Genomic DNA, 21,919 nt, shown 5'->3' with positions numbered 1-21,919 from the left:
GGTGGGGCGAGTTAGGGAGAATTCTCTGTTTAGGCTGAATTTCCTAACCTAGTGAGTCCCCCAGCAGCTTTGCTGGATTTCTGGAGTTTGTTTTTTTCTCCTGCCAAGAGCGAGACTCTTTTTCTCCCACTCTTGGACACGATTTATGGTGTTCCTTTGAATGTTAATGTGTTTCATGGGCTATGGGGTCTTTTACTCCATAGGGTCTCATATGTTTTTTTGTGTGTGTTACACAGCACCTTCTGTACAGTAACAATGGGGTATCATAGTGACCCCCCACCATAGACTCCATACCCTGGGACTGACTACTGTCTCCCAGGGCATGTAAAGTCACCATTGGCTTTACTAGTCCCAAATTACTAACAGAACCAGTACAAACCATCATATTGTGGACGTACTGGTAGGGGCAATTCGATTGCCCCTGGGTCTGTTGTTCGAGGGGGCACTGTCCCGTCCCCCCTCGATGAGTTTTGGCTGTTGCAGTGGATACTATTTTTTATATTCAACCGCGAATATATCTCTATGGGATTTTCCCATTGTTCGAGCCTAATACTTTTTAACATAGCCTCTAACATACCGCCGATTCATTTATTTAATATTAAATTCACCAGTTGGTATTTTCTGCCAGAACTCGGTTTTAAAACAGTGTTTGTGTTCGCCTCTGTAACTCCAAACCAAAGGTTGAGCCCTTCGTTTCGCTTTTTGGCAGGCTTCTCCACAGAAGCCTCCAAAAGTGGTGCCACTCTGTCTGGGTACCACAGGGGGCGTGGGAGGGGGTTTAGGTACCCTGGACTGAGTTGCCTTGGCAACTCAAGTCACACTCTTGTGTGATTGGCCCAAGTGGTGAGCCGGCCGGCTCACCACTTAGCATGTTTGATTGACAGCTAGGCTGAGTGAATGGGGGTGTGCTGCATAAAAGCAGGGCTTTTGGGACTGGAACTTCAGAAGTCGCCACAGGACCTGAAAATCCGACGAGGGAGAAGCTGAGTCGACCTGCTACGACACCACCGGTCGAGCCCTGCTGAACCGACTCACCACTTCCCAACGACAGAGGAGATCTCCCGGCTGGGGAGTCTTCTTCCCTTGACTGGTGGGCACAACCAGTTTACCTTCTTTTCTCGCATCCCAGGACGTCTTGTCGAATTGCCCGTGCCAAGGACCCCGGCAACCGGATAGCCACTTACCACTGGACCGCGAATAAAAGGACCGCTCCTTTTAATTGAGAACTCCGCGGCTGGTTTCTTCCCTGGCAGTGCAACGGACTCCTGCTTTCCTCCACAACGAGATCCTCTCTTGCCCCGGACGAACACAGACTTGCACCCGCTGCCAGGAACAACTGCCCCCGCTGGAGCGTTCTCACCATTTTAAGGTACTGTGTCCGCCAGGCCTCCCTTTCTAAAGATTGCTACAAGGTAACAATAATCCCTTAACCTTCTGGACTGGGCTGGCCGCCTTGACCATCTAACTGGTCCCTTTCTTTTTGGTCCAACTCTTTCTGAACTTTTTGCGAGACTTTTGGGCACTTTCAACCGTGTGACCTTGGACACATTTCGTCCGGAGCCTCTTAAAGTAGGTCCGGCCTTTTTGACTTTACTGTTTTAACCTGCCTTCTTCTCCTACTGTGTTCTTCCGAAAGTGTTGGGACCGGTTTCTATCTTTGCTCTGCCTTTCTCTCCCTTTTTAACCGATTGATTAGAGTGCCATCTTCGTTAAGCGCTCACCGCTGTCTGAAAATAAGTGTTGCTTTACTTAAGACTTGTCTAATAATCGTTGAAGGGAGTGTATATCTTTTAGTGACCATGTTTTTGAACTGCTTGAGATTAGTGCCAGTGTGTTTAACTAATGTGTTTTTAAATAAATTCTCTCTCTTTTACACCAAGCTCTGGTCAGTGTTTGCTTGTTCTACTGTGTTCTTTTGACCTATTGTGAATACTCTGTATACTGCCCAACTCTTCTTGAGAGAAGTCTGACTGCTCAGCCACAGCTACCAGGTAAATCTGGGTGGTACAGACTGCTACCAATTGGGTTTACTGCCAACCACCTGTAGTCTTAAATCTTTTGCAGTGGTCCCAGAGGGAACTGCACAGGTTTCTGCCTTACATGCATACAGGCCTGACATGATGTGGCCACATTTACACCACACCTGCAGATGAACTTAACTGGTCTGCTGTTAAATCTCAGTTACCAGTTTAATGGTATAATCCACTACAGAATAGTTGCTCATTTTACTATAGCCGATATGATAGCTCAGTGGGTTGAGCACTCGCTGCTGTGATGTGTGTGTGATCTGCAGGTTGCAGGTTTGAATCCCAGCAAGGCCATCTCAGTCTTTCATCCTTCCGAGGCCGATAAATGAGTATCAACACAGGTTGGGTGATATTGTATGCATATTTGTTCTATAAAAAACAGCTTAAGTGTAAGTGCTAAAAGTTAACATTATCATTTGGCCTTGGGCTTCTGCTTGTAATCAGTCATTTGATAATATGGATCTGTACACACAGATATTAATGATACATATGGCGATCCACTCTTGTATGAAATGTATATCACAGTTAAATCATAACCATATTTTTCGTAGTGCAGTGAACAATGCTATTTCATGTGTTGCGAAGGGGTGAAAGGTCGTGTCTCAAGTAGAGATTCCTTGCTCTACTTATTTACGGTGCCACTGGCCAAGTGCAAGAAATGAAGGGGCCTCACCAAATTTTTTGCCCCGGGCCTCACCTCATCCTGTGACAGCCCTGGTCGGCGACAAAGGTTTCGCAAAGAACACAGGCAACACCAAAGGCTCATTGAGGAGGAATTCAGACAGAACCTTTGGCATACAAGAGGGGTGTGTCCGCAGCACCACACTAAATTTGTGAAAACTCAAGATATGGCGGTTTGCAAGAAAGGGCCTGGATTTCACCTACCCTCCTGGCAGAGGTGATGGCAACAAGGAAAGCCATTTTCAATGAGGGGAACATGAGGGGTCTGATGCACAGGCTCCAAAGGACCCCCATGAGCCACTTTAGCATCACGTTGAGTTCTCACGCCGGGGCAGGAGCCTTCACCGGCAGGAACGATCGAAAACAGTCCTTTGAGGAACTCCTTGACGAGACGTTGGGACCAAAGAGAAGATAGTCTTGGAGGCCTGGTGTAGCGGGAGATAGCCGCCAGATGCACCTTGATAGAGGCATGCGCAAGCCCCGCCTTGGCCAAGGACAAGAATGGAAGAATCTGCGGGGCCGTAACCTTCAGAGGGTTGATCTTCCGCGCCCGGCACCACGTAAGTAACTTGTTCTTCGATTGGATTGTGTCCTCGCATATATTCCTCATCTTTGATAGACTCCCAAAGCAGTGTTTGTTTTGGTGGAAAGAGTAAGAATGTTTCTATCAATGGTTTTCATGAGCAGAATGGAGGACAGATTTTGCATGCCTTCCATCCTGACTTAAGGGAGAATCAAGGCAGTAATGCTTAGTGAAAGTGTGGATTGTAGACCACATAGCTGCCTCAAAAATGATTTTAATAGGAACACCTATTTGCAGAGCCGAAGAAGTAGGCATGCTCCTAGTGGAATGAGCCCTCAAGCCTTTTGGAGGATCCTTGCCCGCCAGCTTGTAGCATTCTGAACTAGATAGAATAATCCATCTGGATAAAGTCTGCTTTGTTACAGCCTGACCTACTCTGTAACCTTATAACCTATGAATTGGTCATCCAGACAAAGTTTTGACAACCTTGAAATGTAGACGCTCAGAGCCCTAAATGGAAAGTCTGTGCAACCTCTCCTCCTTCTTGCCAGGAAGAGGTGGAGGATAGAAAGTGGCTAACACAATCTTTTGTCCTAAATGAAAGTCTGAAATGACCTTAGGTAGAAATGAAGGCTTAACCCTCAGGACGACTTAGTCCTTGAGAAATACTGTAAATCGTAGTTCAGAGGATAGTGCCTGCAACTCACTCACTCTAGGGGCTGAAGTTAGTGCTACCAACAAGATGGTCTTGAACGTTAGTAACCTTAGGGGACATGAATGGAGTGTTTCAAATGGTGCACACAAGAAATTTTAACACCAAAGGGGAACCTGAAAGGGAGATGGCGGGAATACATTAGTGAGTCCCTTCAGAAATGTAATCACCACGGGTATCTTAAAATATGACTGTTTCCTCAGACGAGCGCTTGAAGATGGATAGTGCTGCCAAATAACCTTTAATTGTTCCATCCTGGAGCCCCAGATTGGTTAAGTACAGTAGAGAAGACAACACATCTGGTGTTTTGAATAGAAAAGGGTCCACATTCTTGTCACTGCACCAGCTGCAGAATTTGTTCCAACGGCAGCGGTACAAAGACTTTGTTGCTGGCCTTCTGGCCGAATGCTAAATCTCCATTAAAGGACGTCCCAATCCTTCTACCTCAGCCTCTCAGAAACCATACGTGAAGGCTGAGTGTCTTGACTTCTGGATGGAGAACCCGACCCTCCTCTCACGAGAGAAGGTCCTCTTTTTGTGGAAGACGTATTGGAGGGCAGATGGACATGTCCAGAGGGTCTGGGTACCACGTCCTGCTGGCCCAAACCGGGGCAAATAGGATCAAGCGTTTCCCAAACTTTCTCAACCTCCTGATCACGTAAGGAATGACGGAGACTCTAGGAAACGCATACAGGAGTGGAAACTCCCAGCCCACCACAAACGCGTCTCTTAGATCTCTTCTTGGGGGAAATTCCCTGGAGCAGTACAGTCCGCACTTCCTGTTGATACTGGCTGCAAACAGATACACGTGAGGGGTTCTGCAAAGGGTGAAGATCTCTTGAAGGACATCCTGAGCTAGTTACCACTCGTGGCAGACTGCGCTCTGCCTGCCCTGAGCGTCTGCTGCCATGTTTTTCTCCGGCTAGGTGAGCCGCCGACAGAAAGATTCCTTCTCGAATTTCCCAAAACCAGAGCTGCATTGCCTCTCTGCACAGTGGTAGTGACCCTACACCTCTCTTGTTGAGGTAGTACATGGCTACTGTGTTATCTGTCATGATCAGGACATTCTTTCCCCGTACCGAGGGCAGAAAGGCCATCAGTGCTAATCTGATTGCCCTGCGCTCCAAAAGGTTAATGTGTAGTTTGGACTCCGATGGAGACCAACGACTGCTGATTGTGAGATCTTTGGCGTGTGCTCCCCACCCTGTGAGTTAGAGGTCTCCGGCATTGGTTGCCAAAAAGGTTCTTCCATCAGAATGTTGTCCTTGCAGGCCCACCACAGGAGGTCCTATGCGCCTATGCTTGGAACTGGAAGTAGGTCTGACATGTTGCCTGAAGATTGAGACCACTGCGTCCTGAGAGCCCACTGAAGGGATCTCATTCTCAGGCGAGCCTCTGGCACCAAGAAAATGCAGGATGCCATGAGGCAGAGCGACCTCAAAATGTCGAAGGCCGGGAAACGCTGGGCTTTTGCAATAGTGTCATATGGGACTTCTTGTAATTGAGGGAGAAGCCCAGTCTCTGGAGAGAGTGACAGGTGATGTTGAGATGATCCTTGGCTTTTTCGGGACAACGCACCCTTATCAGCCAATCGTCCAGGTAGGTGTAGACGTGAATCCCCCCCACTCTCCCGAGACTCTGTGCCACCACCGCCATCAGTTTGGTGAAAATACTTCGGGCATAGGTCAGCCCGAACAAACTCAAAACTGATAATGCGAACCGCCAACTGCGAACCTCACATACTTTCTGAGCTTGAGATGGATTGGCACATGAAAATAAGCATCCTGAAGGTCAAATGACACCATCCAATCCTGGAGCTGGAGGGCCTGTGAAAGTGTGACCATCTTGAACTTGCCCTTCCTGAGGATCTTGTTCAAGTATCTCAAGTCCAAGATGGATGTCAGCCCTCCGTCCTTCTTGGGGGATTAGGAAATATGGAGAATACATCCTTTGTTCCTCTCCCCTACAGGTACCGGCTCTATAGCACCCTCCCCTAGCATGGTCAAAATTTCCTGCACAAGGAACGAATCTGGAACCTTCAAAGAATGGCTCACTGGAGGATGGTTCTGAGGTCTCTGAATGAAGGGGAGGCAGTAACCTGGGGCTATGGTTTCTAATGCCCAAGCATCCGAAGTAACGGCTCGCCATTCTTTCAGATGCCGAGATAGTCTGCCTCCCACAGTATAGTCGCCTCTCGCTTTGTCAGAAGGTTTCGTCGACTGGGTAGTCAGTGGGGATTTCTTAGGGAATCTACCTACAGCCAATTTCCCCTTACGCTCCTTCAGAGCTTTTCCGGTCATCAATTGACACTTTGAACAGGCCGAGTTCTTGTGCTCCACACCCACACACCACAAGCATACTCAATGCGGATCTGTCAGCGACATTTTGGCATTGCAGTCTTGACACTTTTTAAACCCAGTCTTCGGGGTAGTCGGTGTTGAAGATTAAGACATTTTCTGAAATCCTCCAGACGGGGGACATTGAGTCGATTGCATCGATGCACAGCGCCCTCTGCCACATTTTATTTTCTGAAGCTGGATATTGGAGATATCAAAGATGAATATGGGGGAGGGGACAATCCATTCGAAGTACCCTTTAGCCTTGCACCCCTAGAAAGAGCAGATCGTGGGAGGGGCACAACTGACTTCCTATAGTTGAGGGAGAACCCCAGCTGATGGTAATATCAGCCAATCTCTGGCAGGAGTGTAACACCACCTCGGGTGAACCCGTCCTCACTAGTCAGTCGTCCAGATAAGGGTATAGGTGATGGCTCTCTAGGCGGAGGACACCCGCCACTGCATTCATCACCTTCGTGAAGGCATGAGGGGCCGAGTTCAGACCGAAAGGCAGCACCTTGTACTGAAAGTGGTACAACATTCGTGAAGTGGTTTTAGAGTGGCAGGGAGGCTGTTCCAGAGGGAGGCCGCAGCTGAATACAGAGATCTACCCCCCACAGCTCGTTTCTTTAAACAACAACTGACCCTGAGGGAATTAGAGGAGCAAAGAGCTCTAGAGGGGAGGTATTTGCAGTGGGATAGCTGAAGGTATTTTGGACCCAGGCCCCAGAAAGCCTTGTGGACAATGCAGAGGGTTTTGAATTTAATCCTTGCATCCACTGGGAGCCAATGGAGGGATTTCAGAGCTGGAGAGATGTTCCCAGGGCTTGAGGCCAAGGACAAGTCTTGCAGTCCTGTTCTGGATTAGTTGCGGAGGGTGGAGAGTAGAGGCGGGTAGATTTAGAAAGAGGCTGTTACAATAGACCATCCTAGAGAGAACAAGAGCTTGGGAGACAATGAGCTGCTGGGGTAATATCAGCCAATCTCTGGCAGGAGTGTAACACCACCTCGGGTGAACCCGTCCTCACTAGTCAGTCGTCCAGATAGGGGTATAGGTGATGACTCTCTAGGCGGAGGACATCCACCACTGCGTTCATCACCTTCGAAAAGGCATGAGGGGCCGAGTTCAGACCGAAAGGAAGCACCTTGTACTGAAAGTGGTACGACAATCGTGAACCGCAGAAACCTACGATGCGGATGGTAGATGGGTACATTCAGGTACACATCTTTGAGATCTATAGAACACATCCAGTCCCCTGCACAGAGACTCTACAATGTACGCAGGAGTAATCATCTTGAAGCGTTCTAGTAGTAAAGACAGATTGTGAAATGACAGGTCCAGGACAACCCTTAGGCCTGCCTAGTTCTAAGGTACTGCAAAAATCCTGGAGTAGAAATCAGTGCCCCTCTCTGAGGAACCGGTTCCACCACCTGCATCACCAAGACCAAAAGGAACTTCGGTAAAAGAGCTGGGGACCCAATCTGACGAAGAGGAGGAAAGGCTGGTAGAGGAAGAGGAAGACTGAAGCCAGTGCAGACTATAGATAGGATCCAAGGATTCTTGAAAAGACACTTCCAGCTGTCCTGGAAAAGAGCCAGTCAGCCCCCTCCTGGGGGGAGCTGTGTTCCCCGACCATGACAGCACTGTTTCTTGGCGTCGGAGGCAGGAGCAGAGGAAGGGGAGCGGAAAAACCCACACAGAGTCCTCCGCTGTTTCCTCCCGTTGTCGCTGGGCGGCCTGCCAGGCATCTGTGTACCTCAGTCCCCAAACCCCTTGAAGCCGGTGAAAGCGTAGGGTTTGAATTCGGTCTTGCCCCGAGACTGAGGGAAGGACTTTTGCTCTGGCTTTGTGAGGATGCCCAAGGACTTGGCGGTTTGAGTGGAGGTTTTCTTCTTTGTCAACTCGTCATCAGTTGACGAATGAAAGAGGTCCACACCCTCGAAAGGGTAGATCTAAGATCCGCTCTTGCGCATCAGATGAAAATTTAGTGGAATGCATTCAAGCTGTCCTTCTCATCTCGACACCCAGGCATAGCCCTCTGCTGGCTGTGTCGATTTGGGAGACTCAAGACTTCACGACCCGGGCATACGCCAGACCATCCTTGAAGGAGGCATGCCTCTCCATACTGACGTCAGGCAGAAGTTCCCCAACCTCCCACCACAGCTTATGTTAGCAGCGGCTAAAAGGGCATCAGCATTGGCTTGCCGCAGATTAAATCCCGATATGGCATAACAGCCTATGTCCAAAGACTTAAGGACCCAGTATTCCTTGAAAAGACAACTGGAGGCGGCTCCTGAGGAGGAAGATGATGGTTTAGAATAGAGGGAGGCCGCAGCCACCACTGAAGAATGTGGTAGAGGATGGGAGGCCAGGAGGATTGGCTCCCCACCCGTCAGCCTGAACTTGCTGTCAACTTCTTGTTCATCTGGGTGCTGGCCCAGAACTTCTTCCAGACCTTCCTTGCCACCTGCAGAACATCCTTCTGGTGAGGGATGCCTGACCGGATTGTGGTGCGTTTGCCCAAAACCTCTGCTAGCACTCCCGACTCCAGGGAGAGGGGGGGGGGGGGCTTCCTCAGGCAGAGGGCCCCCCTCCCCCAAGAACTCCACCAGGCCATGAAAGGCCTTAATGGATGATGAGGGTTCATCAACCTGGGCGTCACCATCGTCATCGTCTCCTCCCCCATTTTTACAGACGAGGGGAGTCCGGGCCCTGCGTCACAGGTGCCGGCAGGGTCCCACCTAGGTCGGAAGCTGAAGACCGGTCTAACGGCTGTTGCGGGGGAGGCGGTGGTGGTACAGGAGGAGGTGCAGTGGTCTAAACAACCGGTAGAGCCTGGACCGGGGGAGGGACCGGCACCGTTAGCGCTGGATGAACAGGCGGAGGACCCAGAGGAGGCGGCTGGGTAGGCACCAACTGCGGGTTCACCTCCTTCACTATATCCTTCAGGAGCCCCATCATCTCAGGTGAACGCATGAGGAAGAAGGACTCGAAGAAGCTATCCGCACTAGTCGCTGGATCCCTAGGGGCACAGCCCTCTGAAGCACTGGGCCGCCACTCCTGGTCATAGTGCTGAGGCGTGCAGCCATAAGGATGCGATGGGTAAATGTACCCCCGAGGAGACTAGATGCCTGCACCACACTATCTGCCATCGCTTCCAGAGGGGAGGGGACTGGGATCTTCTTGCAAGACCCATTCAACGGGCAATAGCACAGGTGATATCCAAAATGGCCGCCGGCCTAGTAGGCTCTGCCACATGCCTATCAGCGATTTTGGGGGCTTGCGCCACGCCCTAGGTGGAAGGGCGCCAAGGCCCCAAGTCATGTGCAGGCTCAAACATGGGAGGACACCTCCAGGCTCTTGAACGCGAAACAGCAGCGTCAACCTCAGAGACCACTCTGGTAGGTGCAGAGCCCACAGCCGACCGGTTGGTAGTCAAAACGCCCTGACTCACTACCTTGGAGCGCACTCCGGTAGGCTGTGCACGCTCGGCTCCTGTGCCGTTATTCGTGCTGGATCGAGCCGAGGACTGACTTTGTGGTAGCACCAGATGATCCTTTACCCCTTGGGGTCAAAGAGGACGAACTTGCTCGCCCTTCTTAAGATAGGCTGATAGGGCCCCCAAACCACTTGGGTTTGGAGGCAGTAGCTTTAGAGGCCTTGGGCCTGCCAGAACCTGAATCCAAGGAACCCTTGCCCATGGCAACCCCTGGGAAGGAGTCGCTGCGCTGAGGAGCAGTGCTCAACAGAGGGCATGCTGTGTCTTGATGAGGTCCTCGAGACAAAGTCCTTAAGGTGCGCCAAAGGAGAAGTGTGGACGATCGCCCTCCAACGACACAACCTATTCTTCAATGCCAAGTGACGTAGAGCGATGCAAGCAGCCCACATGTCCCAGCAGTGATCGGGCCCCAGCACTCAAGGCAGAGTGCATGAGGGTCAGAGACAGGGAACGAGCAGTCGCATGAGGCACATCTCATGAATCCTCCTTTAGCTGACATGTGCCGGGACAGGCGAGATTGAGAAAAAAACAACAGGGATCACGTGGAAAGTTAAACAAGTGTCGGCTCTGACTGCCAGGTCCGGCACCGTCCGTGCAGAAAAGGGGACTGAGGTGAGGTGCCGGAGTGCAGATCATCCCGACGCCGCGCCCCTGCATGTGCCACTAAATTTAAAGGGGAAAGCTCATTTTTCCGCTGCCAAGGGTTCCGTAACCGTCCCATGTTGGGAGACGCCCACAAGGATGGAGTAAAGGGGACGGGACGTATGAGTAAGACTTTAACCGTCAAATAGTTCAAGCACTCTTTTCAAAAGGCTGGTGCACACTGTCCCTCTGGACCGAATTCTCTCCTCTTTCCCCCGGATCTCCTAAAAATGATTGCCTCCCTCAAACCTACTTACTCTGACAATATAATTCTGTCCTCCATCATTAAACAATTGACAGGTCTGGCGGTCAATGAGCTCCTATGCATCATCAATGCCTACCTCGCAAAAGGATAATTTCTGGAGATCCTCAACACTGGTCTCAAACAACCTCTTGAAAAAACCAACCCTAGATAGGCTCAGACAACCTGGCCAACTATTGGCCCATTACAAACCTCCTGTTTATTGGCAAAATCTTGGAAAAAGTAGTTGCTACACAACTACTCGCCAGAATCGAACAACTCATTTGATGTTTAATGTAGGAGGTCCTAAACGACTATCAGTCACGTTCCGCCCAAAGTGTAGCATCGAGACAGCCACCATCCAGGTGGTGGAGGATGTTCTCCAAATCATGTATAAGGGCGACTCATGCCTCCTCGTCCTCCTTGACCTCTCTGCAGCATTCAACACCGTCAACCACAGCTTCCTTTTCTTTCTCCTCGATGACCGGATGGGATTCTCTGGCACTGTCCTGAATTTGTTTACGTCCTTTCTCTCAGGCACACACCTGGCTGTCCAGATGAACTTGTTGCGCTCTAACCAACTCCAGGTCTGAGTCCCCCAAGGAACCATCCTCTCACCAATCCTTTTTAACCTCTGCATGGAGCCTCTGGGCACTCTCCTCAAAGAACTGAATATAGCCATCCACCAATATGCAGACGATACTCAGTTGTACATGAGAGTAAATAGCGTGCAGGACATAACTCGTCTCTGCGATTACCGAGTCCTGGATGTCAGCTGCCTACCTCAAACTGAACCCATACAAGACTGAATTCCTCCACATTGGTCCGTCCGCTATAAACAACTTTTCCAAAAATGGTTCATTGCTATGCGCCTAGAAGGATTTGATCCACAACTCTCAGACTCAGCAAAATCCTTAGGCTTCACCATTGACAGCAATCTGTCCTTCCAGAAACACACAACCAAGAAGGCACAAATAGCCTGGTTCAGAATCTCTACCTTTTGAAAAATCAAACCCATCATCCCTACAAAGGACTTTCCGACCGTAGTGCATGCCCTTGTGGTCTTGCACATTCATATTGATATTTTATTTCTATCGCACTCGTAAACAAGTGTTTCAGAGCGCGACAGGCAAGGCAGGGGTACAGGGGAGAACAAAACAACGGTTTTACTAGGCCCAGTGATATTGAGAACGCGCAAGTGCATGGAAGAAGGGGAGGGGAAAAGTGCATGGAAAGGGGGGGGGGGAAGTGGAAAGTGCGAAGCAAAGGAGAAACAGATAAATAATAAATAGTAAAGACAACAGTGGTAGTGCAGCCAGCAATTTGCAAGTTCTAGGTTTAAGGCAGCAGACATGGTAGGTCTGGAAAGTGCAGGAAGAAAAAGGGGGGCTGTATGGGTACAGATACAGGCTCCAGTGCAAGGGGTGGCCCAAAGGCAGTGCGGGAGGGTGGCAGGGTGAGCAGGTACTTGGGCCCGGAGGACAGATGGTGGCCTGGTGCACGGTGCCAAGAGAGAACAGATCAGCAGGGGAGAGGGGGAGCGAAGGCAGAAGAAAAGAGGAAGGTCTTGAGGTGCTTCCGGAACTGGAGATGGTTCTCCTCAAGTTTTAGAGTGGCAGGGAGGCTGTTCCAGAGGGAGGCCCCAGCTGAATACAGAGATCTACCCCCAGCTCGTTTCTTTAAAAAACAACTGAACCTGAGGGAATTAGAGGAGCAAACAGCTCGAGAGGGGAGGTATTTGCAGAGGGATAGCTGAAGGTATTTTGGACCCAGGCCCCAGAAAGCCTTGTGGACAATGCAGAGGGTTTTGAATTTAATCCTTGCATCCACTGGGAGCCAATGGAGGGATTTCAGAGCTGGGGAGATGTTCCCAGGGCTTGAAGCCAAGGACAAGTCTCGCAGTCCTGTTCTGGATTAGTTGCGGAGGGTGGAGAGTAGAGGCGGGTAGATTTAGAAAGAGGCTGTTACAATAGACCAAACAGAGAGAACCAGAGCTTGGGAGACCATGATCTGCTGGGGTAAGGAGAGGAAAGGCAGAGTACCTCTGAGGAGATGGAGTAGGAATTTTTAGAGACATCAGAGATGTGGGCGAAGAAGGAAAGTGTGGAGTCAAAGATAACCCTGAGGTTCTTAGCCTCGCAGGTGGGGGTAGGAGGAGGGCTGAACAGAGTTCCACGATCTGATATTAGTACTGATGGGAATCCGTGTAATTTGACAATCTGTTCCAAAAACACAGTGGCGAGGGCGGAAGCAGTGGGGAGTCCTTTTAATTGGATAAAATAGGCCATTTTGGAGAACAAATCCACAATAACTAAGATGTGTTATATCCATTGCATGGAGGAAGATCTGTGATGAAGTCCATTGACAACATATGCCACGGTACCGTCAATGGATGCAGTAACCCGGCTGGATTTAGCTTCTGAGATTTATGCTGTGCGCAGACACCACAGGTTGCAATACATTGGGCAATGTCTTTTCTCCAGGTTGGCCACCAATATCCTTTTTGTATTTTAGCTTGAGTCTTGGCAGTCCCTGGATGTCCTTCCACTAGTGAATCATGATAGTTAGCTATTATTTGGTCTTGTAGCTTCTTGTCCTGAATGTACAACCTCTCTTGAAAATACGGGAGATCATTTTCATTGGTGTATTGGTCCTAGATAACCACTCCTGTCGTGTTGCTGGGTTCATCTGAGATTGGAGATCGGTTTTCAAGTCATCCAAACAGGTGGTTGCGACGATTTTGTTGGCCACAAGCTCAGATGTGGTAAAAGCTTCTTGGTCCTGACTCATGCGCGACAGAGCTGCTTTCCCATTGCGTACTCTGGGTCTGTAGGTGATGATAAAATTGTATTCCGCAAAGAAGAGAGCCCAATGAAGTTGACGAGAGGATTGGGCCTTGGCTGTCTTCAAGTATTGCAGGTTGCAGTGATCTGTGATGCCAGTGACTGTATGTCTCGCCCCCAAAAGCTAGTGCCTCCATGTTTTGAAGGCTCCCTTAATCACTAAAATTTCCTTGTCTGTGATCGCATAGTTAAACTCCGGTGCAGAAAACTTACGGGACCAGAATGCTATGGGATGCAATGGTCCTGTGTCGGGGTCTCTTTGTGATAATACTGCCCCCCCTGGCTATGTTGGAGACATCTGTTTCGACCACATAAGGCAGATCTGGTCGAGGGTGTCGGAGAACTGGTGCTGTGGTGAAGGCAAGTTTCAGCTCCTCAAAGGCTTTCTCTGCTTCTGGAGACCAAAGGAATTTCTTGTTTTTTTCTCAGCAGGGAGGTAATTGGATGAACTATCTGCGAAAACCTAGGAATAAACCGACGAGAAAAGTTGGCGACTCCGAGCATACTTTGTACTCCTTTTGTGGATGTCGGTGATGGCCATTGAAGGATAGCATCCACCTTGCGTGTGTCCATGTGTACGCCTCGTGGAGTGAACATAAAACCCAAGAATTCAACAACTTCTGTTACGTGGAAGAAACACTTTTCTAACTTGGCAAACAGCCGATGCTGTCAAAGTTTTTCCAATACTGCAGAGTAAATGAGAATGTCATCTAAGTAGACAACTGTGCAAACGTCCAATAATTCATGAAGAACGTTGTTCATGAAAAATTGGAACGCCGCCTGGGAGTTGGCTGTCCATAACTGGATAGTTACCCAGAGTTTCCATGTTACGGGTCCTTTTATAGGTGGGCTGGGAGACCAGTCTTTCTCCCTGACGCAGGAGTTTTGAAACCCGGAGAGGCTCTGGAGCCAATCCTTTGGTCGACCACTGGAGCAAAAGCATGAGAGGCCTCAGAGTGGTGCCAGAATACTGCGGCTGGGACAAGCATTGCCCACACAATTTTAATTGCACGGCCAAGCTTTGTTGATATGGACAACACACTCTTGCCAGCTAGGTGCGCTTGGGTCCCACACAGTCCAGTTTCTGTATAACAGGAGGGGACCTGGAGCCATTCTGGTGGTCATCCACTGCAGCCAAGAATCTGATGCACAAGAAGTTGCAAAGACATGCTGGAACCTGCTCCTAGGACATCCACTGCCCAAGCCAAGTACCCCCAGGTGCTTATCTGGTTTTAAAATTAAACACCTTTCACAGTGCCTTCCTCGCTTGAACTGGTGGGCCCAACCAGTTCTGAATCCTGCAACTCTGAGATGGTCGCCCTTGAGCTCAGAAGAGCCATGGGCCTGTAGTTGGCACACATCAGGAGTGCAGATTCCCTTGCTTGGATATCGCACAGCTCTGGGGCTGTGAAGCTTGCAGTGCAACCTTGTCATTGGCCCTGAATCTTGAAGTTCTGCTGCTCTTTGCCAAAATGAGTAGCCTTGCTGGAGCCTGAGTCCTTCTGTCCATCTCTTTTGTGTGTGTAGACCCTGTACGGAGTCATGACTGCAACAACCAGGTGGTCTTCTATTATTGTGGGAATCTGAAGCAGAACACATTCATCCAAGTCCAGTCTGGTGGCATTCAGGACAATGAGCTTGCTGATGGAGACCGGAGTCGCCAGACCCAGATGTCAAATTTGTCAAAAGACAACTCTGCAGCTACAACTCCAGGACCGTCAACAATGCAACAGAGAAGATGTCCCCAATTACCTATAGTGGAGTAGGGTGTTGTCCTGCCTCAGTTTGGTGCTTTTGAGTTACCCAGTTTCCATTCAGATCTATTGGGAGTAAAGGCCTACCCTGAATACCACACTTGCCTTTCCCTGAAGTGGTGGATCCTGGGTATAGGAATCCCGTATGGGGGACACCAAGCCATCCAGGTTTGGCAGCTGCCCCATCCTTTCACGTGAAATCCATCATCTCTAAACTATAAAAAAAAGTGGCACTTTCTACAACACCAGACTTCCGAATTATGCCTGGTTTCCTATGGGAGAACTCTGGGTGAGTTTTAAGAATTAGGTAAAGTATCCAAAACGTGGTTACTTACCCAGAACTTTTTTTTTTACACTGGTTTCTAATTAGGGTTGGACACAGTAAATTGGCATTTAATGTATAATTTTTTATCACAGCCTGGGATAACTAATCTAACATCTCCCCCATGCCCCCAATTTAACTCTTGTAAGAGTATTGCATTGAACTGTATTCATTCTAAAGTGTAACTGTATATATGGGTTTCACATATATGTTGTAACTTGTAGGATTCCACTTAAATGCATCTGTGCTATGTGATACCTGCGTAGACAATCTATTGCTTGTCAAACCGCTGTGTACGTTAATTTGAACTTAAACCAACTTCTGAGCTCCTAAGTCTAAGCCTTATTGCTAAATCACTATACCAAATGAGACTCTGGTTAGGCTCTGTTCAACCGTGCAGGCCCACTAAGTTTGGCTTCCCTGAACCCTACACCAATAGTGGTTCTAAATACCCTCCCAACACCTTTTCTGGGATTGAAATGATAAAAAAAAAGAAAAATCTAAATTTGATGGCACTGGTCGTCAGATTTATTTCATGTTATGTCTGGGCATTAGTCCAGAAAGCCTAGGAACACTCGACCCGCACTGTTGCGCTACAGGAGCAGTGGACCATTCACCAGCCGCGCCATTTGCTGTGTCGAGTACCTCAGGTAGCACGTTGCTACACAATATCCCATATCTTGCGAATCTCCTACATTGATCATCCCAAGTGCCGGCCTGCCGGCTGATCTCGTGGCCAGCGCAACGCCTACTGTAAAAGTCTCCATTTATATGATGTTTGTATTTAAACACACTTGCTTGCTTGTGGGATGTACTGACCCACTAAGCTCTGCCCTGCGACATCACTGTGTGGTTGGGGCACCAGAACCAGCAAAATAGCTGCAAAAAGCCCTATGCGCGCTAAACCTAGGAAAATTGCGCTGTGAAACCAGAAAAGATGGCTGCCAATCTACTTTGCCTGTGTCAGTGGTGGAACAGGAGACCACACTGCTGAAACCTGTCATTGAGCTGCCCACATAGTGCAAATGGAAACTTCATGAAAGGCAGTGCTTTATTGCAAGGAAACCCAAAGGTGCTCTGAAATCCTTTTTTCCTTGGCTGCTGAAATTGCTAAATAATGGTTAAAAACATCAGGAAATATCCAACATCCTTGCTGGGTGTTACCCATCACCTTATTTAAGGAATCCACATAAGCACACAATGGGCCTCATTACAAATCAGGCGGTCCGGACATAACAGTGGCGGTAAACCCGCCGCCACCGTTGTTTCCGGACCGCCTGATCCCGACTCCTGCAGACGGGAGGTGATGTTCCCGCCAGGTCTGACCTGGCGGGTTTAACAACGCCCGTCTGCAGGCGGACGAGGAAACACCGGCAGCATTACGAGATGCTGCCGGTGTTTCCATGATCCCCATTGAGTCCTATAGGACTCAATGGGAATGGGGATTAACACCATTCCGCCTCCGTGATTCCCGGGAAACCGAGGTTGTAATGCCCCAGTAATTCCAGGAATCACAGAGGCGGAATGGTAATACGAGTCCGGCGGTAACCAGGCGGTTTTACCGCCTCGGTTACCACCAGACTCGTAATGAGGCCCAATGTCAGGAAAAGCAGAATCCATCATAAGAACATCCACATTAAAAAGTGTGCTTGTCTGTGAAAATCTGTAAAATTAGGGCGCAGTAATGTCGGCCGCCTGTGTGACAGCTGTCATTTAATTACACTAGAAGCTTAAACTTGTGCAGTTAAAATCAAATGGTTGGAATTAAGTGACTTGCCATCAAAAGCAACTATTTAATCTCCATGGTTAAAAAGACTGGAATTAGAGATGTTTGCCTGTTTTGAAAAATATAAGTTTATTTTTCAACTAAGAATAATGTAACAATTGACTTTAAAGTAAATCTGATGCAAGCCAAAGAACTTCAAAGCAAATTCCACAGTTGCCCCAACAGAAGGCATCTCTCCTGCTTCTCATCAAAGCCCAGGAACTCCCAGTCAGGTGTTAATGAAGAGGGGAGGGGATTTTGCTCTGCTGCTCCTGGGAGAGACAAAGGACTCCCTTGGCTGAACAGAATTTGCAGATGCAAGTGTCAACAGAAACCCCTGCTAGAGGAAAGATGCGGGGGGATTGCTCTTGACCCACCAAAACTTTGGGGGCAGGACAGATAGTGTTGTATATTCTGAAAACCCAGAAAAGTATATTTTTGAAAAGGGCTGACACAGAACTGTGTGAAATTGTAAAAATTGTAAAATGACAGTATTGTTAATATGAAAATTCTGGTCACGTTTTAAAAGTACTCAGACCTCTGTGCTATGTTCAGGGACAAGACTACAGAATTTGTGGTTTTGTAGCAATTGTGGTGATGCCAGAAACCTGAAACTTCCCATGATTATGCCCAGATATCATGCGCACATATGTTTAAAATTGGGGATAAATCCAACATTGGGTACCAGACCAAAAGTGCGAAAAATTGCCAAATCTAGACCCAAGATCTCACCGCGATGGGGTTCGGATTAATACTTGCTCCACCAAATATGGGATATAAATATGTTACTGGTACCAAGTTTGCAAAATTGTAAATATGTCTTGTATGAAAAATAGATTTCATGTGCAGAAACAGAGGGGAGGTTCTCCCTGGATCATAAAACACTGTCATGATGACACCCTGTTTTCTTCTCAAATCAAGGAGAGGAAAGGCCCTAACCAATAGAATACCTAGGGGTGTGCCTAGCATAATACAGCATACCCACCTCTTTAGAAAATACATAAATCGAGATATCTTAGGACCTAGAGACACACAGTCACTCACCATCCGATTGCTGGCAGAGCACTTTGCAAGAGAAATCCATATTCCAGACTCCAGAACTCTGAAAGCAGAAATGCCCATTTCCAAAGCTGATTCATTCTCAGTTTGGCCTTTTAAAATCCAGAAACCAGATTTTACCCCAGACCTCTAAGGGGAACAAAGAACAGCCTGGCTGTGCTGTTGCTGATTTCTTGCTAAGAATTCTTGCCAGAATCTAAAGATCCAACCCAGTAGAGCTGAGCTGTGACCAGATAGCTGCAAACCAGAACCCGTGAGATCCAGTCCAATCCCGCCGTGCAGTGTCCAGAGTGCCTTGCTGATTGCAGAACCAGAGCGCCTTGAGTCCAGTCCGGTGTGCTAGCAGAATTCCAGTCCAGAAAATCTCTGACAGGTCCATTCTAAACATTGGTAGTGAGTATCCATAGCATAGGATTGTCCCTAGCATATGTATTATCCATAAGTCATCCTATCCAAACCCATTCTTTTATTTCCCGAACTGCATTGTTGGATTCTTTTGTCTTAACCTGAACTCTTTCTCTTACCCTTACCCTATAGTCCTTTGGTAATAGTAGTGTTAAAATCATCTTTGCGCTAATATATTTTCTGAAGAAAGGCGAGCGTCTCGGCAGGCCAAATCAACCAGTTATATCATGGTCTGGTGGCTGGGCTGTCGTGTAGTTTGCGGCTTTATAGTCTACACCTAGTGTAAAGAAATTAAAAAGCGCATCTTTCTTTTGCAAATTTGGACTCTTTCTGAAAAAACAACCTCCACAAAAAACCTTCATAACTTCGTCACCGTGTATCCTAGAAACGAAATTTAAGTGTCTACTTGAAGCGAACATCCTCAGCTTTCCAATAAACCCCAAACCGCATCCCAACTCCTAAAAAAGTTTGCCGCTAATTTTTCGTTTGGCTCAAATTTATCACGTGTGAAATAGCTGTTCATTGCATCTGACCTCAGAATTAAGTTTTCAACCTGCTAGTTATTCAATAATCATTGCTAGTGTTTGTCTGAAGTTATACAAAGCGGCTCCCACTAGTATTGAAACCATTTCAGTGAATTAAATCAATTTTCAGTGTTCTTACCATTCATGCAAAGCCAACTTTAAAACCGTTTTGACAAGTTTGCAATCATTCCTGTTTTTCTCTCTGTGTTTGCTGGGGGAAATTGGGATGGATACTCCTTTGTTGTCCTGAAACCTGTTTTTCTCTCCTTCCGTCTCTTTAAATTGCATATTAGGGGGACTGGATGGCGTGCAGGGGGAACGAGTAATCACATTGCATTTTGATTGAATCCACACAAAGTATTATTCTGTGCTGCATTATTTTTCCTACCATTACTCTGTGTGATTAAAGATATTTATTGCGTCATCACCCCATTGGTGATCATTCTATAACCATTAAAATAGTGTGATATATATATTGTGCAAATCCATAAAATAAATATTTTTAACTTTGCAAAACAGTCTGATTCCTGGTTCAGTGTGACTGGGGGGGGGGGGGGGGGGTGGATTCAAAGAGGGGCGTGATATAAGGGCACATCATTCAGAAATAAAAGAACTTCTAGACATAAATATTTAAGGGTTTCAACTGTGCATCTCACGCTAGGCATTGACTTAGGTGAAGTGCTGGGTTGAAATCACTTACATGCTGACTTCCAAGATGGTTGCCGCCTAATCGCCGTTGAATCCCACTACCTGGAGGGAGATTGCATTGTTGATCTGATTGGCTGACCTATCCTACTTTGGCCTATCAGAAGGCCCGGCAGGCGAAAGCCGGCCCTCCCATCTAAGGCCCGTAATCAAAGGCTCCTGTCCGAGCCTGGAGCAGCGAGCTGCAACCTGCGGTCGGGAACTCTACTAGCCCCTCCCCTATCACTGAGACTTGTTGGTAAACCCTCACCCTCCTGCCCCAGCCAACCGTGCGTGCACGCACCCACAAGGTTCCTGCATATCCCCCAATTTATATAACATTTTCACCAGGCCACTCTTCAATATCCTTGACTCGCTAGGCATCACATATACAAACTACACTGACACCGACGCACAGGTCCTCCTGCCAATATCGGGTGACTACGAGTCCGACACTAAAACACTAAACACTGCCTATTCCACTATCCAAACCTGGATGGCAGAGCACTGGCTGTGCCTAAACAGAGACAAACTGAACTACTCCTAATTGGCTCGTCTGAAACATTAAACAAACTCGACAACCATTACAGTGTTTTTACCATTGACAACACCCAAATCAGTCTCCCAAGCAGTTAAAACCCTTGGAGTTTATCTAGACTCCAACCTCTCCATGACTAGGCAGGTACATGCTATTGCCTCCTCAGCAGCATACCACTCTAAACTGCTCAATGCAGCTAGACCTAACTGAGCAAAACTGCCCGACCATAGCGAGCGCCATAATTGGGACCCGACTAGATTATTGCAACGCTCTCTTGGTTGGCACATCTATAACAAATATCAAAAAACTACAAACTGTCCAAAATAATGCACTCCGGGCTGCTATTGGCATCCCCAGAAGGGACCACATATCAGCTGCCAGGAAACAAGCCCTCTGGCTTCCCATTAACAAATGTGTCATTAAAACATTGGCCCTCACTCACGAATGCATCCACCATGCAGCCCCCAGTACGTAACACAAAGAATTACCAGACTACCCAGAGCTAGACCAACCAGAACCCCATAAACCAACCTACTCACAGTGTCCAAGGTCCTAAGAGCACGGGTGGGAGGGCTCCAGCGTCCCTTTCATCGCTGCTACCCAATGGAACTCCCTGCCACTCAACCTCAAAGGAAGATCATCCCACATAGCTTTCCGCAAAGCAATCAAAACCCTGCTGTTTGACTGAACCTTCCAGTGCCTACTCCACTGGACACCAAATGTATAGTAAGATCCTGCCGTTAAACACTGCTACACCGCCTGTAACTAAGTCATTTGTAAGTATCCTACGTTGCTACCCATGTAACCTTTCAACATATGTACCATGGAACTAAGCCACTCTTGTAACAGCGCCTTGATGCCCCTGGGCTGCCAGTGCGCTTTATAAATGCAAACAAAAAAACCAAAAAAAAAAAACTCTTGCTGGAGAAACAAATGTTATGTTACTTTGCATTTATATAGCGCCTTATGTACCATTGGTATGGTCTCAAGGTGCTGGTAGGTTGAACGCCCTCGGGAACCGAAGTTCAAGTCAGTAGAGAGAATCGAGAGTCATAAAGGTGCGTGTGAGCACCGGATATGCGTGCAGCTGGTGTGGCATTCGGCCAATGCCAATTTCTTTGAAAAACTCGGTCAACGCAGGCCCCAAAGTGCGAGGGAACTGCATGAAACATTTTGAAACTTACAGCGGAAAGTGTAAAATGTCTGAAGTTTTTTTTTCTAAAGTAAATTTAAAAGGTTAAATGTAACCTGCTCAAAGATTCTTCTAATGTGCCAAATAAAATAGAAGTACCAGAGCCCAACTTGGCCTCCCAGGTTTAGCCTTCTACTCTGAATTCCAGGGGAGGAGGGAGAGGTCGGTTTC

This window comes from Ambystoma mexicanum, chromosome 12 (genome assembly GCF_040938575.1).
Source record: "Ambystoma mexicanum isolate Mex_15411 chromosome 12, UKY_AmexF1_1, whole genome shotgun sequence".
Lineage (NCBI taxonomy): Eukaryota > Metazoa > Chordata > Amphibia > Caudata > Ambystomatidae > Ambystoma > Ambystoma mexicanum.
The sequence above is the reverse complement of the archived record's forward strand: the minus strand, read 5'-3'. Positions refer to the sequence as shown.